The 16,850-nt window shown below is 39.8% G+C and overlaps 1 protein-coding gene across 2 annotated transcripts in view; it reads right to left on the bottom strand.

Annotated features, from left to right (window-relative positions):
• Positions 1–13,891, bottom strand: part of LOC145037191 (putative prolyl 4-hydroxylase 6) — a 48,040-nt gene extending 34,149 nt beyond the window's left edge. Inside the window, exon 1 of one of the 2 annotated variants that reach the window (XM_078985789.1) lies at positions 13,711–13,891. The gene's annotated coding sequence lies outside the window, so the exon portion shown is untranslated. Of the gene's footprint in view, positions 1–6,724; positions 6,756–13,710 lie in introns of those variants that run through there. The other variant, XM_078985790.1, reaches the window with a different exon arrangement.
• Between the last annotated feature and the right edge of the window lie 2,959 nt (positions 13,892–16,850).

Below are 16,850 nucleotides of genomic sequence, written 5' to 3'. Positions count from 1 at the left end.
CGACGCATGGACCCGATCGGTTAGATCAGAAGGATGTTTGAGCCACAGTGGCATGATAACTAGTGGCAACTAGTTCTAGAGAAGGATTTCGTTCAGAAGTCATGTGAGGTGACTAAGTGGGAGTCCCTTGGCTCTGCAACTGGGCCGGACCCCGGTATTTCAGAAGACTGACAGATGAATTTAGACCAGGGAGGTCTTGATAGATTTTGGGAAGCAAATATGTAGTAGCATATTGCTTAAGGCAGTTCGGTGTTCGAGCAGTCTCAACCTTTGGGCAATGTTAGCATTTGTGCTTCAGGTTGCGCGTACGAACGAAATAACTAGATGATTGGGGAGTGATAAGTGACTCACACAAGGAGTATCTGATCCTTGGCCAAGTACAAGTGATCTGCAGAGATAATTTAGTCTGTGAGAGCATCGAGTTATCAGAAGTTAAGTAGTCAGTTGAGGGATAAAGAGACTAGATTCAACAATAATGATCCATTATGAGCGGCCTGTCAGGGATTCAGATCATCTCAAGACAATAGATTTTAGACGGAGTAGATGTGATCTTATTACGAGAAATTCATTTATATGAGGATTTTAGGGCTTTACGAGGATTGGTCATGGCTACCTTTAGAAGGCTAGGGTGTGCCCAGGTTGGTGACCATGCTACTAGAGTGGTTGGGCGAGTAAGGAATGGTAAGGAATGATTTCGAGGACGAAATCTAATTTAAGTGGGGGTGAGTTGTAACGCCCTGTTTATTTATTAGATAAATAAATTAATTAATGGACGAATAATAGCCCTAAAATAAATAATTGGAAGTTTATGGGGTTAAAATGTAATTCACATATTAGTTTGTAAAGAAGTTTAGGAGGCGGGGTCTAAAGGGTAATTATGGGAGCAAAATCGAAAATAATTTTGGAAGGGAGGGACTATTTCTGACATTATGGAATTAATCTTCCTAGGGCACGTGTATATAACCCATACTAACCCTAACCCTAACAAAATCCCTTCCATCCATCACCCCTTATGCCCCGCATCAGCCACCCTTGTTCCTCCGACCACCACGCCGCCGTTGTGCTGCTGAACCGATGTCGTCTCTAACCGCCACTTCCTACTTCACTTCCGGCGTTGCACCACCACGATTGGGACCGGTAACTACCGAAACCACCTTCACGAAATGCTGCGGCAGTTCCGACGTCAACACCAGCCGCCACCGTCCCTTCGCAACTTCTTCTTCTTATGTTGCCTCTAGCCGCTGCCTCCATAACGCCATGGTAGACCGTCGGCTGTGTGAATCCGACGACAAGAGTGAAAACCGAGACATCGGTCGCTGTTGCTGCCCTAGATCGCTGCTACCATTGCCATAGAGCCGTTGTTCACCGCTGCTGCTGCCGCCGTGTGCTTCTGCCTTATTCTACGACCACTAGCCACCATGGGAGGTGGCTGTGGGTGTGTGTTGTGTTGTTACGTGTTGGAAGCCAAAGAGACCACTGCCACCACCGAGAAGTAGTGGCTGCCATCGAGAACCTCAACTGCCACCACATGCCGTCGCCGGCCACCAGATTAGTGTGTATGTGTTTAGCCTAGTGTGTGCGTGTGAGTGTGCGGTTTGGTTATTTTTTTTGTAATTTTTGTATTAATTGTAATAGTGAAGAAAATTCGTCACCACCACCGGCCGCTGTTTCGGGTGGCGGTGTGCTTGCCTCGTTAAGTTTGATACGTTTAGGGTCCTTGAAACCCTAATGGCCTTGTAAGCTCTAATGGACCCTAGTTGACCCAAATAAAATCCTAATGGACTTAATGATATTCTAGTGGGCCGAATAGGCCCAATAAAGCCTTAATTGACCTAAAAGCCTAATAAATTGATAAATGAGCTAGTATTTGGGTTGGAAACCCTAATGCAATGAAATCCTAATTTGGGGAATCAACCAGGACACACGGGAATTATGTAATAACTTGAGTCTACGGGACTTCAGATGTATGGGATTGTGTCTACGGGAATTCAACAGTGTGAGGTGAGTTACCTTCCAGTAGCGGTGGGTCTATGACCACAATGCAGACCCAACAGTAGGAGTTGTATGTTAGATGATTGTCTTTGTGATATTCATCTAGGTTTGCTACTACCTGATATGTTTATGTGCTAGCATTATATGTTATATCTGATAGTGGTAGTAGGAGGGGGATAGTTCCCAAGTTCGGTTGTTAGTACCGAAGGGTAGTTCGGGCACCCTAGATATGTTTGACAATATGTTTATGACATGATATTATGTGGTGGTAGTAGTAGGTGAAATAGCCCTCGTATCTCGGTCGTAAGTACCGAAGGGTAGGTCGGGCACCCCAGATATGTCTGACAATATGATTATGATATAATATGTGTGGTAGTAGTAGTAGGGGGTGCAACAGTCCCCAAAGTTCAATTATTAGGACCGACGGGTAGGTCAGCACCCCAGAATGGCTTGATATGGGTAGGTCAGCACCCCATAATGGCTTGACATGGGTAGGTCAACACCCCAAAATGGCTTGACATGAGTTGTCAGCACCCCAGAATGGCTTGACATGGGTAGGTCGGCACCCCAGAATGGCCGGACCGGGTAGGTCGGGCACCCCAGAATTGTCTGGCAGTATGTATGCTATGTGATTGTATGGTATGTGGTATAATGGGGGAACTCATTAAGCTTCATGCTTACGGTTTACAGTTTTGGTTTCAGGTACTCGTTTTCAAAGGAAATGAGCCGGCTTGATCGCAGCGCATCACAATATGGTTTTCCGCATATGAGATCTTTGAGATTATACTCTGGTATTGTTTTATAATAACATGTTCTGATTATTTCTACTTTGGTTTTGGCATACCATGATATTATAGATGTTTTCTTATACTGTTGGTTTTATAATAACTTATCTAAAAATGAAATTTTTGGTCTTGAATTTTGGGATGTTATAGCATCTTTAAGTCACCTAGATGTATAGCCATTTATTTTACCTTTTGCATAAGAACACAACCAAGGCTCATGTTTGACGTGTCAATGTACACAACATCATCCATTACCTCAGACAAGGAATGGATGGGTTCTTCATACAATTTTAGTTTTAAGATCACAAATTCTTCTTCTTTTTTATGATCCCATATAAATTTCGCAAATTTTCTTATCAATGATGTAATTGACTCGACTATATGTAAGAAATCATAGATAAGTCTTTTATAATATCCAATTACTTCATGGAAACTTTTCAATTCATGTTGGATTCTTTAGAGGCTCCTATTTTAGCATCGCTTCAATTTTTTAAGGGTCCATATTAATGTCATCACAATAGATTACGTATCGCAAGAATTGGCCTTATCGCACTAAAAATCACATTTTGAAAACTTGGCAAAAAGTTGCTCCTTCTTTAAAACTAGTAAGAAATCCTTCAAAAAAAAATGTTACACATGTTCCTTTTTCGCTATTGAAATAAATGAATATTTTATCTATGAATACAATAATTGATTTATCAAGAATGGTCGTGCATATGCGATTCATTAAGTCCATATAAACAATTTGTGCGTTTGTGAGATCGAATGACATCACAAAGAACTCATAATGATATAATTAGTTATGAACATTGTATTTTCAACATTGGATAAATAATCAACTCCTTATTAATTAATCGAAAAAATCATCAATATTTTATGGTAATAGTATCAGTTCGGGATAGTGATTTTGTTTAATTATCTACAATCTATACATCTGCGCATAAAACCATCTATATTCATTATAAAAATAACACGATCACTTGTAAGGTGAGGAACAAGGCCTAATTAAGCCTTCGTAAAGAATCTCTTGTAATTGAGACGTTAACTCATGCATTTTGGTAGGAGTAAAACGATGGTGTATGGGTAATTAGTGTCATTACTAGAATGAAATTGATACAAATTTTCAGATGCATTGTGGATGGTAAGCCTAATAAATCATTAGGAAACACTTTGGGAAATCTCAAATTATTTTCAAATCTCCAATCTTCTTCTCTTTTCGACAATCTGTAACATGATCTAGAAATGAAGCATCACACCCTTTTTATAAGACAAATTTGAGACTTAACCGCCACGATCAAACTTTGCATATTTTGTTGCGGCTTATCATATACATAAACTTTGTCTTCATTGGTGGCCGTAATCGGGACTAATTTGTTAGCACATAATATTTTGGCTTCATTGGTCTGGAATCGATCCTTTGCTATCACAACATCGAACCCTCTAAATTCCCATAAGCAACAAATTTTACTTGAAGATATTTCCAACAATTTCTAATGTGTCATTCATGTAATATGACATGTTGTAAAAAATTCTTTGTTCGTTATTTCTATCATGTAGGTATCACATAGGACGACAAAAGAATAATTGGCACCCAAATCGAACAAAACACATATTGGCAAAGAATTGCCGACTAATGAACCTATTGTTGGGGTTGGAAAACTCTTCTATTAAACACTAAAATAGAATTACAATAGGAGGAGCAACTCTCACACTCAACTATTACAAAAAACCAACCCTCTCACTAACACTCTCACTCTAAGTGTTATACTATATGTTTCTCTGTGTTTTTGGGATGCATACAACTAAAGCATGAGGTCTCTATTTATAGTCTTGGCAGCCACCATTGTAGTTGCCTTCATTAATTGTGTTCATCATAGGGTGGGAAGAAAAACTTGTCCTGTAGGTTTCATTTTGTCAACAATGGTGGCTACTGTAGCTTTGGAGGCTTTGGAGGCTGGAACACAACAAATCTCCCCCTCCAGTCTCCGTCCAACAATCCTCATCCCAACTATGTTAGCACATAGTTTGTGTTTCTCTTGTGTCACCACCTTTGTTAGCATGTCTGCAGGATTGTTGTTGGTGTTGATCTTTAACAACTTCAATTCCCACCCCTCAATTGCTTCTCTAAGCCAGTGATAACGTATATCAATATGTTTTGTGCGGGAATGGTACATCGAGTTCTTACTCAGGTCCATAACACTCTGACTATCGCAATGAATGATGTACTCTTCTTGTAGAAAGCCTAATTCTTGAAGAAATCGTTTCATCCATATAAGCTCCTTCCCAGCTTCAACGACAACAATATACTCAACTTCTGTTGTTGACAGTGCGACACATTTCTGTAGCTTGGATTGCCACGAGATAGCTCCTCCTGCCAAAGTAAAAATGTAACTTGATGTAGATTTCCTACTATCAAGATCTCCTGCCATATCGGCATCTGTATAAACTTCCACGATTGGCATTTCTCCCCCGTAGCATAAACATAGTTTCGAACTACCCTTCAGGTATCAAAGTATCCATTTGACTGCTTCCCAATGTTGTTTTCCCGGATTAGCTAGATATCTACTCACAACACCGACGGCATGAGCAATATCTGGTCTTGTATACACCATTGCATACATAAGACTTCCTACAACTGAGGAATAGGGGACTGCCTTCATCTATTCTTTCTCTTTCTCAGAAGATGGACAATTTTTCTTACTCAACTTGAAGTGGTTAGCCAAGGGCGTACCAACGGGCTTGGCATTTTCCATGTTGAACCTTTTGATCACACGTTCAACATACTCTTCCTGCGATAAGAACAATTTTCTTGATTTTCTATCACGGATAATTTTCATGCCCAATATCTGTTGTGCTTGGCCTAAGTCTTTCATATCAAAGAACTTAGACAAATCCTTCTTCAAGTTGTTGATCATCATTGCATCTTGGCCGACTATCAACATATCATCCATGTAGAGCAAAAGGATGACAAATTTCCCATCTAGAAACTTCTTCAGATAGATACAATGGTCTGCAACAGTTCTCTTGTACTCATGATTCATCATAAATGAATCAAACTTCTTGTACCACTTCCTTGGGGCTTGCTTAAGATCATAAAGGCTCTTCTTTAATTTACAGACAAGGTGCTCTTTCTTTGGGACTTTAAAGCCATCAGGCTGCTCCATGTATATTTCTTCATCCAAATCACCTTGGAGAAAGGCTGTTTTCACATCCATCTGCTTAAGTTCAAGATCTAGACTGGCAACTAATCCGAGTACAACTCGAATAGACATCATCTTCATAACCGGCGAAAAAATTTCATCAAAGTCGATTCCTTCTTTTTGTTGGAAACCTTTGACAACGAGTCTTGCCTTATACTTCATAATATTTCCCTTGCCGTCTTTCTTCAACTTGAAAACCCACTTGTTTTTCAAGGCTTTCTTTCCTTTGGGGAGTTTCACCAACTCATATGTTTGATTCTTCTGCAAAGAATTCATTTCTTCTTCCATGGCCTTCTGCCAATTTGCTTTATCAATATGAGATTGAGCTTCTTGAAAGCTCTCTGGCTCCCCCTCACTAGTAAGAAGGATGTAGTTTGAAGTTAGATATCTTCTTGATGGAGCACGAACTCGTTCGGATCGTCTAACTTGAGTTCCTTCGTTTGTAGCTTCTGGAAATGTATCTAAAGTATCATGGGGTGGAAGCTCCCCCTGCTCAACACCTTCTTGATTTGCATCATCAACTTCTTCACCGTCTTCTTCAGTGGAAACATCATCTTTATTTTCAGATGTTATTTCTGAAACTTTGGAGCCTGATTGTGATGGGTTTTGTACATAAGAACATTCCTAAGCGTGCATACAAACCCTAATGCTTGGATCTAGGTTACTCTATTAAACATGCTTTCAATCCAAGGCTTATAATGACTTATTAGGTGTAAGAACAACACAAAAACAGATCTAGAAACATACCTTTGATTCTCTTGTTTGATCTTGTTGTCTTGGAGCTCTAGAGTCACAATTGTCACTCCTCTAATGGCTTACAAACACCAACTAGCAAAGAGAGGATGATTTGAGAGAGATGAGAGGGGATGGAATTCGACCAGAGTATCCTTACTTTAGAAGATGTGTCGAATTCGTTCAGCCATAGGGTCTATTTATACTTGTATACTCCTTAAGGGTTACAGCTTAAACCCTAATTGGATAACTTAGACTTTAAGTTAATCCATATCCTTTCCTTGATAACCCTATGGACGATTTTGGCTTATCCTAGCCTTAGAAATCGTCCAATCCTTTATCAATAAGGATTTACAGTCTAAAGTTTAACTATCAAGCAATTGACAGTTTATACCCTCTTATTTAATTAATCTCTTTAAGTCACCAAATTAATACTAATTAATCTATGATTTATATTAATCAAATAACTATATTATTATTCCATATAAATAATATCTATTGTCTCATAATAAATCATCCTACCAAGTTGCTATGGTGAAGGCAACCCAAAAGGACCATGCACAATCGGGTCAAATACTTGCCTAATATAGTTGCAGCCTTAGACACTATTCCAACAGTCTCCCACTTGGATAAGTCTAGTAACTATATGCGCATGTACACTCCGATTTGCAATCATAGCTCTCAAAGACGCTGTCAAACTCTGATCTAATCAATCTTGTCCTTTAGATAAGGGATCGTACAGTCCTCTGTTAGATACCATGCTGACAATACTATGGAATAGTTAGTCCAGCATTTGGTTTCTCAATTTCCGATTTATTTGACATAGAACTTAATCGAACACATCAATTCAATTCCGACCGGGCCCGATACATAAGTCAAATCAAATCATCGAGCGGCCGAGATATCACCTTTTCCTTCTTAGGATAAAAGTTACAGATAAACTTCGACTTATATGCATTTACTTATTCATTAACCAACTACACACAATTTTGCGTTTTATAACATCGAGTTACCAATGCGTTTTCGCATTATCAATGTATAATCAATTAACCAATAACAAACCATATATCTAGGTTTTAAGACTATATGATATTATCATCTTGCGATCACCCATTTACTATTACATTCCATAAGGTGATTCCAGCAAGCGCGGGTTTGTTCCAATGCTCAAATCTAGTTCATAAGCACTCATGAACGTTGCAGCAATCCTTTGCTATGTCTATACCATTTAGACACTCTACACACCTATTCAGGACAATCTTCATTCATATCTACTTCCGACATATGAACGATTGTGGACAATTTGAACAATTCGATTATTCTTAATAAACTCAATTAGTCTGGAAGTCAAAACATGCAAAGTGAAACAATAGTTAAACAATTAACATAAGACAGTAACATTACTCATAAATAATACTCCTTTATTTAATCATCAAATGTTAATTACATTTATCTATCACGCGTTTCTAACACTATCTAATCTATACTAATATCATCCTTCATCCCAATGCTCCTAGCATGCTGCAAGTGCTTAACCCTGCTCAGTCCCTTCGTAAGAGGATTTGGTGGGTTATCTTCCGATGATATTCTCTTCACTACGATTTGTCCTTCTTCTACACGATGTCTAATAAAGTGATATTTTCTGTCAATATGTCGTGATCTACCATGATCTCTCGGTTCCTTGGTCAAGGCAACCGCATCTTCATTATCACAGAAAATCTCCATGGGCTCCTTTATGGCAGGTACTACTCCAAGATCACCAATGAAGTTCTTTAACCATATTGCCTCCTTCGACGCTTCGCTCGCTGTGATGTACTCAGATTCGCACGTTGAATTAGCTACGGTTTCCTGCTTGGAACTCTTCCAAGTTACTGCTCCTCCATTCAGGGTAAAGACCCAGCCCGACTGCGAACGGTAGTTGTCCGTGTCGGTCTGAAAATTGGCGTCACTATACCCTCACACCTTCAAGTCATCACTCCCTCCAAGGACTAAGAACCATTCCTTCGTCCTCCAAAGGTACTTAAGGATATTCTTCACCGCAACCTAATGGGCTCTGCCTGGATTCCCTTGATATCTACTAACCATGCTCAAAGCAAAGGCTACATCAGGGCGAGTACAAGTCATAGGGTACATGATTGAGCCTACTGCGGAAGCGTATGGAACTCGGCTCATTTCAGCTATCTCGGCTTCGGTACTCGGACTTTGAGTCTTACTCAACTTGGCATTGCTTTGTATCGGTAATTCTCCCTTCTTCGAGATTTCCATACTAAAACGTTTTAGTACCTTCTCTAAGTAAGTGTTCTGACTAAGTCCTATTAGTCTCTTACTTCTTTCTCTTACTATCCTTATTCCCAAAATATAGGAAGCCTCTCCGAGGTCCTTCATAGTGAAACACTTCCCGAGCTAGGACTTAATTTCCTGCAGAGTCGGGATGTCGTTTCCTATGAGTAATATGTCATCGACAGATAGAACGAGAAAGCTTACTACACTCCCACTGGATTTGACATATACACACGACTCATCTTTGCTTCGTACAAATCCAAACTCTTTGACTTTCTCATCGAAGCAAAGATTCCATCTGCGAGATGCTTGCTTTAATCCATAAATGGACTTCTCAAGCTTACACACTCTATTCGGATGATTCGGATCCACAAACCCCTCTGGCTGAGCCATGTAAACATCCTCAGCCAACTTTCCGTTAAGGAAAATAGTCTTGACATCCATTTGCCAAATCTCGTAATCATGAAATGCGGCAATAGCTAGCATTACTCTAATAGATTTTATCTTCGCAACTGGTGAGAAGGTCTCTTCATAGTCAACTCCGGGAGTTTGAGTAAAACCCTTCGCAACTAATCGCGCTTTATACGTGTGTACCTTTCCATCCACGTCGGTCTTCTTCTTGAAGATCCATTTGCACCCAACGGTCTTACGTCCGGGCACATTATCAACCAAATTCCAAACTTGGTTATCATAGATGGATTGGATCTCGCTATCCATTGTCTCTTTCCATTTCGCAGACTCCGGGCCTGCCATGGCTTCCTTATAGCTATTAGGTTCATCAAGATTTATTAGTGTACTATCACTAATATACGTGTCCCCTTCGGTAGTAATATGAAAACCATACAACTGGGGTTGAAACCTAACTCTCTCAGAACGTCTAAGAGGTAATGATATGTCAATTGGTTCAACCGGAGTTTCCTCCTCGGGTTGAGCGCCAGCGGTTGAGGTTCCTTCATCTATCGACTCTTGAATCTCTTCAAGATCGATTTGCCTCCCACTGTCTCCTTGGCCTATGAGTTCTCGCTCTCGGAAAACTCCTCTCCTCGCAACAAAGACAACATTTTCCTTCGATCTATAGAAGAGATATCCAAAGGATTTCTGCGGGTAGCCGATGAAAATACATCGCTCACTACGAGGTTCGAGCTTGTCGTCAGTATCTCGTCTTACGAAAGCCTCGCAACCCCAAACCTTGATATGTGCTAACGAAGGAGCTTTCCCCGTCCACATCTCCTGAGGTGTTTTGGCAACCTTCTTAGTAGGGACTCGGTTAAGGATATGGGCGGCAGTCTCTAAGGCATACCCCCAAAAAGAGATAGATAGCGAAGCACGACTCATCATAGAGCGAACCATGTCCAACAAGGTTCGATTATGCCTTTCTGCCACACCATTCAATTGTGGTGTCCTAGGTGGCGTCATTTGTGAAACTATTCCACACTCATTGAGATAATCGTGGAATTCAAGACTTAGGTACTCTCCTCCTCGATCAGATCGAAGCATCTTGATCTTCCTGCCTAATTGATTCTCCGCTTCATTCTTAAACTCTTTGAACTTTTCAAAAGTTTCTGACGTTTGCTTGATTAAGTAGATACACCCATATCTACTATAGTCATCGGTAAAAGTCATGTAGAAGCGGTTATCATCCTTCGTGGTAGATCTAAACGGTCCACACACATCGGTAAGTATGAGGTCCAATAGACCCTCACACCTTTCGCACGTACCAGCGAAGGGTGACTTAGTCATCTTTCCAAGTAAACAAGACTCGCATGTGTCATCTTCCCTAAGGTCGAATGACTCCAACACTCCATCCTTTTGGAGTTGGGCTATGTGTTTCTTGTTGACATGTCCAAGACGACAATGCCATAAGGATGCCTTATCCATACTATTGGAAGAATCCAAGTACAAAACATCATTTCCTAAGTTATCAACAATCATAACAGTTTCATAAATTCCATTACATGGTATAGCTTCAAAGTAAAAGACACCATTTAGATAAGCTAAAATAGAACCATTCTCATTATTAAAAGAAAATCTAAAACCTTGTCTAAACAAACCATGAAAAGAAATGATGTTTCTTGCCATTTCTGGCGAATAGCAACAATTGTTCAAATCTAAAGATAAACTATTCCTAAGCACTAAAGAATACACTCCAATCTTGGTCACAGGCGACGATCTTCTATTTCACATGATTAGATTTATTCTTCCATGCTCCACGTCTCTACTTCTTCTTAGTCCCTGCACATTAGAACAAATGTGGTAACCACAACCGGTATCAAGAACCCAAGAAGTATTGTGGGAATCATTAGATTTAATTGTATATATTCCTGCGAAAGATGGCTTGATCTTTCCTTCCTTGATGGCGTGCAGGTATTCCGGGCAGCTTCTCTTCCAATGTCCTATCTTGTGGCAGTGGTGGCACTCTGCCTCCTTCGGATTGGAGCAGGGCTTAGAGGGATCAAATTTGGTCCCACTAGAAGAGGCACCATCTCGGGCTTTAACCTTGCGATGGTTCTTTGACGAAGCCTTCCTCTTCTTTCCCTTTCCTTGTCCAACTGCCAAGACAGGAGCAGCGGGTGGATTGGGAGTTCCTGCAACAGACTTGTCCTTGAAGTTGCTCTCAGTGACCCTCAAGAGACCTTGGAGTTTGCTTAGGGTGACCTCTTCTTTGTTCATGTGATAGGTCATCCTAAATTGATTGTAGCTCGGAGGCAAAGTGTGAAGCACCATGTCGATCGCCAAGTCTTCCCCAAAGTCAACATTTAACTTGCGAAGGCGGTCGACATACTTTTGCATCTTTTGCAAGTGCACGGTAAGAGATTCTCCATGACCAATCTTAGCGGAAATCATGTTCGTGAAAATCTCATGACGCTCTTGTCTTGCGTTTTGATGGTATCTCTCCAATAAGTCTTGGTGCATTTCGTATGGATACATGTCCTCGTACGACTTTTGGAATTCGGAGTTCATAGTCGCGATCATGATGCAATGCACTTTCGTTGCATCACGCTCGTGAGTTTCGAAAGCGGTGATTTCGGCGAGAGTAGCAATTTCGGGGTTGATTTTCTTGAGCTTCTCATCGAGGACATACTCCTTATCCTCGTAGCGAGCAATCGTGCAAATGTATCTTATCCATTCGCCACAGTTCGGTCCATCAAATGTGACCTTTTGACAAAGGCTCATCAAGGTGAAAGAACTCGCAGCAGCATTGTTGGCGTTCGATATCTATAAATAGAAAGGGCAAAGATAGATTAGAATTTGAATCCCTAATGTTCACCAAATTAGAAAATTAGGGCTAGGATCCAACAACAATATTTACACATTAGAAAAGGGATGTCGTAATCTAACATGCAAACAATTTGAAGGTAAGTGAATGACGATTCACTAATTCTCCACCATGAAAAACATAACATTAAGTCCTAAATGTATTGAGAATTCCTAGGTTCGGATGAGATTCATTGAAACTTTTCAATGGCATGTTTAAATCTCGATATGCCCCTCTTGTTTGTGATTGGGATACCGAGGATCACAAAGCGGGTGTGAATTACCATGCAAATTAACATGGTGCCTTCATTGTAACGATCACCTATTCGATGTGCCGGTAAACCACACACGCTCCATCGAACTATGATAAATAATGAATCACCCTTTGCCATCTTTGCTTAGAACCAATTAGTGTGACGGTAAACCACACACACTCCACTAACTTCTTAGCAAGGTGCAAAGTGTAATTTCATGGGATTGCATCAATTCACTTTTCCTAAAGTAACTAAGATTGGGAAATTTTAATAAAACATGTAGTTACTTTGTATTTCTTATTATACTTTTAATGAGAGGATGAGGTTGCCCTATCCTACCCGTTCGGCTAACGACCCTCCACCAATCAAGCGAGCGGTGGGTGTGAGTGTACACCCATTAAGCGCCATTTTATAGGCCGCAACCTTATACCCACCTTATAGACCGGCTTCGTGAATGAGGCCTACTAACGGTAAGACTAGCATTTAAGTTATATATATATATATATATATATATATATATATATATATATATATATATATTAATCTTGTGATATTATATTAGTATAGGGTTGTATTTTAAACTTGTAAAATTCTAGGGTTTGAAATTTAAATTGTCTAAATTAAACTTTTAATCACAAAACATAAATTTCAAAACTTGAGGACAAGTTTTAAACATTTAAAACATAAAGGATCAAATAACAAATAATCTAAATCACATAATTATCTATATTTAATTAATAATTATCATATAAGGAAATCAAATATTTTATTAATTGATAATTATCTTCAATTAGATCAAAAATATAGTCATATATATCACAAAATCGGATTAGGGTTGATCTAATATGATTAAGGTAAGTTTCCATAAGACAAATATGAAAAAATCCCGTTTTTGGCTAATCCTGACGCTCGGACTCGCCGAGTACCCACACTGGACTCGCCGAGTCCACTATGGGACTCGCCGAGTCCATGACTCAGAAACATAAAAATCGAATTTTTTCAGTTAAGATTCAAACATTCAAGCATCAATTTAATAGAAACCAATCAAGGCTCTGATACCACTGATGGGTTTTGTACATAAGAACATTCCTAAGTGCACATACAAACCCTAATGCTTGGATCTAGGTTACTCTATTAAACATGCTTTCAATCCAAGGCTTCTAATGACTTATTAGGTGTAAGAACAACACAAAAACAGATCTAGAAACATACCTTTGATTCTCTTGTTTGATCTTGTTGAGTTAGAGCTCAAGAGTCACAATTGTCATGTAACGCCCGGGTTTCAGGGCTAAGCATTTTTGTCAATGTAATAGTCTAGGTCAACTATTGTAACTCTTTTTGAAGTAATAAATATGAAATATTTGAGTATTATGTGAGTTATGTGTGTTTATGTGTTTATTATTTAATTATAAATGTATAATTAATAAAGAATAAAAATGAGCGTCAAAATTAAAGTGTGAGATAATCCCGATATCTCTACATAAAGTTGTAGAATATGTCTCAAGGTTTCCGTACATATAAAGAATGCCGAAATCCGAGCTATAACGAAGAAGTTATGACCCGCCGAAGTTTACGGCAAAACCGGCACGGCACCGGAAGACATAAAATAGTAAATTTACGATAGAAGACTTTTTAGCCTTAGAAATCTAAACAAAAGTCGTAGAATATGTTAAAGTAAGAACATCGATAAAAAGAACGCCCAAATCTGACTTCGTATGAAGAAGTTACGATTTTTCGAAGTTTCGGACTAGCAGTGTACAACCCGAAATTCAAATGTTTGATCGAGCGGTTTTTAGCCGACACGACCTAAATGAGAATCGAAGATCTCGTTAAGAGTAACGTAACGAGAAAAAGATGGGCGAAAACGGATATCGGATGAAGAAGTTATGAGGATTTAACAGACCAATCCTATCCCGACCCGTTGATAATATAAAATTTAAAATCGAGTCAAAATTAGCCAACGAAGTCTAAACGAAAGTTGTAGAGTATGTTCCCACCTTCGTGTGGATATAAAGAACGTCAAAAACGGAGATCGTATGCAAAAGTTACGAATTTTTGAAGTTAGAACTCGAAAAATGCGAAAACTGTTGCGAAGCTGATGACGTGGCCGCTTCTGAACCGTTGCTTGCTGACCAAGGCATCGCTCCGGATCGCGCCACGACGATTCGCATTACGCCCCGCGTACGAGGTCCGGTACGCCCCACGTACCTTCGCTTCCCATCCGACCAGTGTGCGAAACAGCTGGCTGCGAGCTGGCATCCTCATCCGCGAGAACGCGCCGCGTAGCCGAGGATTACGCCCCGCGTAGTCCGAAGCTCGCAGGCTATAAAAAGGGGCGAGGGTCTCCGGATTTTTCACACCATTTCTCATTCTCTCTCTAAAATCTTTCTCTCTCTAGGGTTTTGAACCCTCCCTAAAATCTAGGTGAACCCCTAGCACCCTAAGGAAGCCCCGAGGCTTCCGGAGTCCCGAGAAAAAGGAGTTTTTCGGTTTCAAAACACTGCTCCAATTAAGTCCCGGTTTTCGATAAAATTCGCTGTAAGTATGCTACGCTTACGCAATTTTTAATATAGCTTTCAAATAATTATAGGAATGTTATTAGGTCCTTAAAATAATTATTTGGGATATTATTATGAGATATATCGAGTATTATTAATGCTTAATAATACTCAGACTAATTAATCTGTCGCGGTTATCATTAAACTAAACCCTAGTGGTATCGATACTAGGTTTTATCGAAGGAATATCATTTTGAGAGTATCGAAGCGCTGTCCGAGTGCTGAGTCACCACCTAATCAGGTGAGTGCATAGTTACTTTCAACTTACACATAGATATGAAGTATTTAATATAAATTACGTGCTATGTGTGCATATTATCTGAATACTTGCTATCTATGCTGGATGAACGTTTTATACATGTTTTCAAAGATTTAAACTGTATATGTATTTTATATCTACAAAATGTGTTGGGTAAAACATGGGTAGATGTAATAGTTGCTGTGTGACAAAATAAAATAATGAGAGGCCTCGTTATAGATGTTATTGATGATCCAGTCATCTAGCGGAGTATAGATGACGACCACAAACTATTCTAGACAGTCCAGTGGAACACTAGCAGGCTCGCAACCTGTAGGTGTTTATTTGAACTGTGTGCTCACCAGATGTACTCCATCCCCCACATGGTTGCCTATTAGGACATTTATTGCTGAGGAATCCCCTTAGCAGTAGTGTCCATCCCGATGATGATCCTTAGGCTAGGTCCCTTATGATAGGTGTTTAGGGACGTAAAATGAGGATAACGGGAACGGGTAATCGGGTTATTATTGATTGATGAAACTAATAAACTTATTTATTGTGGGTTGAAAACCCTATGTGCTCACCAGGCTCCCAAGCCTGACCCACTCAGTTTTATGCATTACAGGTAGTGGCGCATGAGCATAGGTGTGATGTTTTGGACGAGGGATTACGGATATAGGCTTGTAGATATGAAATAATGTAGTAAGGCTTATATTGTACTGTTTATACTTTTGATCTGTACGAACATGACATCCCGAGTCTTTTAATGATTACATTTCTATGGAAATGCTTTTGATAAATCTTTATCATATTATTGTTTTGGGACAAATTCCGCAAACCTTTTATTAAAAGATAACTCTGATTTTGAAATAAAGTATAAACAAAACCGGTCTTTTCTGGCCGTGATTTTGGGGATGTCACAGTTGGTATCAGAGCATTAGTTTAAGCGAACTTGGAATTTGTAGGATTTCTAGACTTAAACTTAGAATGCTAAGCGTTGATTGTGAGGTGTGAGTACTAGCTTATTTTAGGAATTGTGCCTAAAATGCTTATATGTGCTAAATGCTTTATGCATGATATGCTGTTATTATGTTCGGATCTATGGTCTGTTGCCGACCGGATCTGGAAACCTTATGTGTTTAGGATTCTAAACGTACGACTACGCTATTAGAACTAGCATGTAAACGTTTCGGAGTGATAAGGACGATTTAAAACGTCTCTCCTAAATAAAGATCTAAATTCACCTTATTCGGTGTATAGATCAAGATGGTAAGGACCCGTAGCGGAAACGTAAACGCAAATGGGAACGGACACCAACCCCCCGTGATCGAGCAAATACCAGTTATGGAAGCCGCTGTCGGACCAATAACGATGGCCGGAGTGCAAGCGATGATCCAGGCAATGTTGGATCGTCAAATGGAGGAAACCAGGCGTTTGCTCCAGCAAAATCGAGAGGAAGCGACTATTCAAATCGAACAGCCCGAGTTGAACGAAGGGCAGACTGAGGAAGGAGACTACAGTGGAACCGTTGGTCAAGCCAACCTACCACTAGTTCA

The sequence above is a fragment of the Lactuca saligna genome, chromosome 3 (genome assembly GCF_052625555.1).
Source record: "Lactuca saligna cultivar CGN05327 chromosome 3, ASM5262555v1, whole genome shotgun sequence".
NCBI lineage: Eukaryota > Viridiplantae > Streptophyta > Magnoliopsida > Asterales > Asteraceae > Lactuca > Lactuca saligna.
The sequence above is the reverse complement of the archived record's forward strand: the minus strand, read 5'-3'. Positions and strand labels throughout refer to the sequence as shown.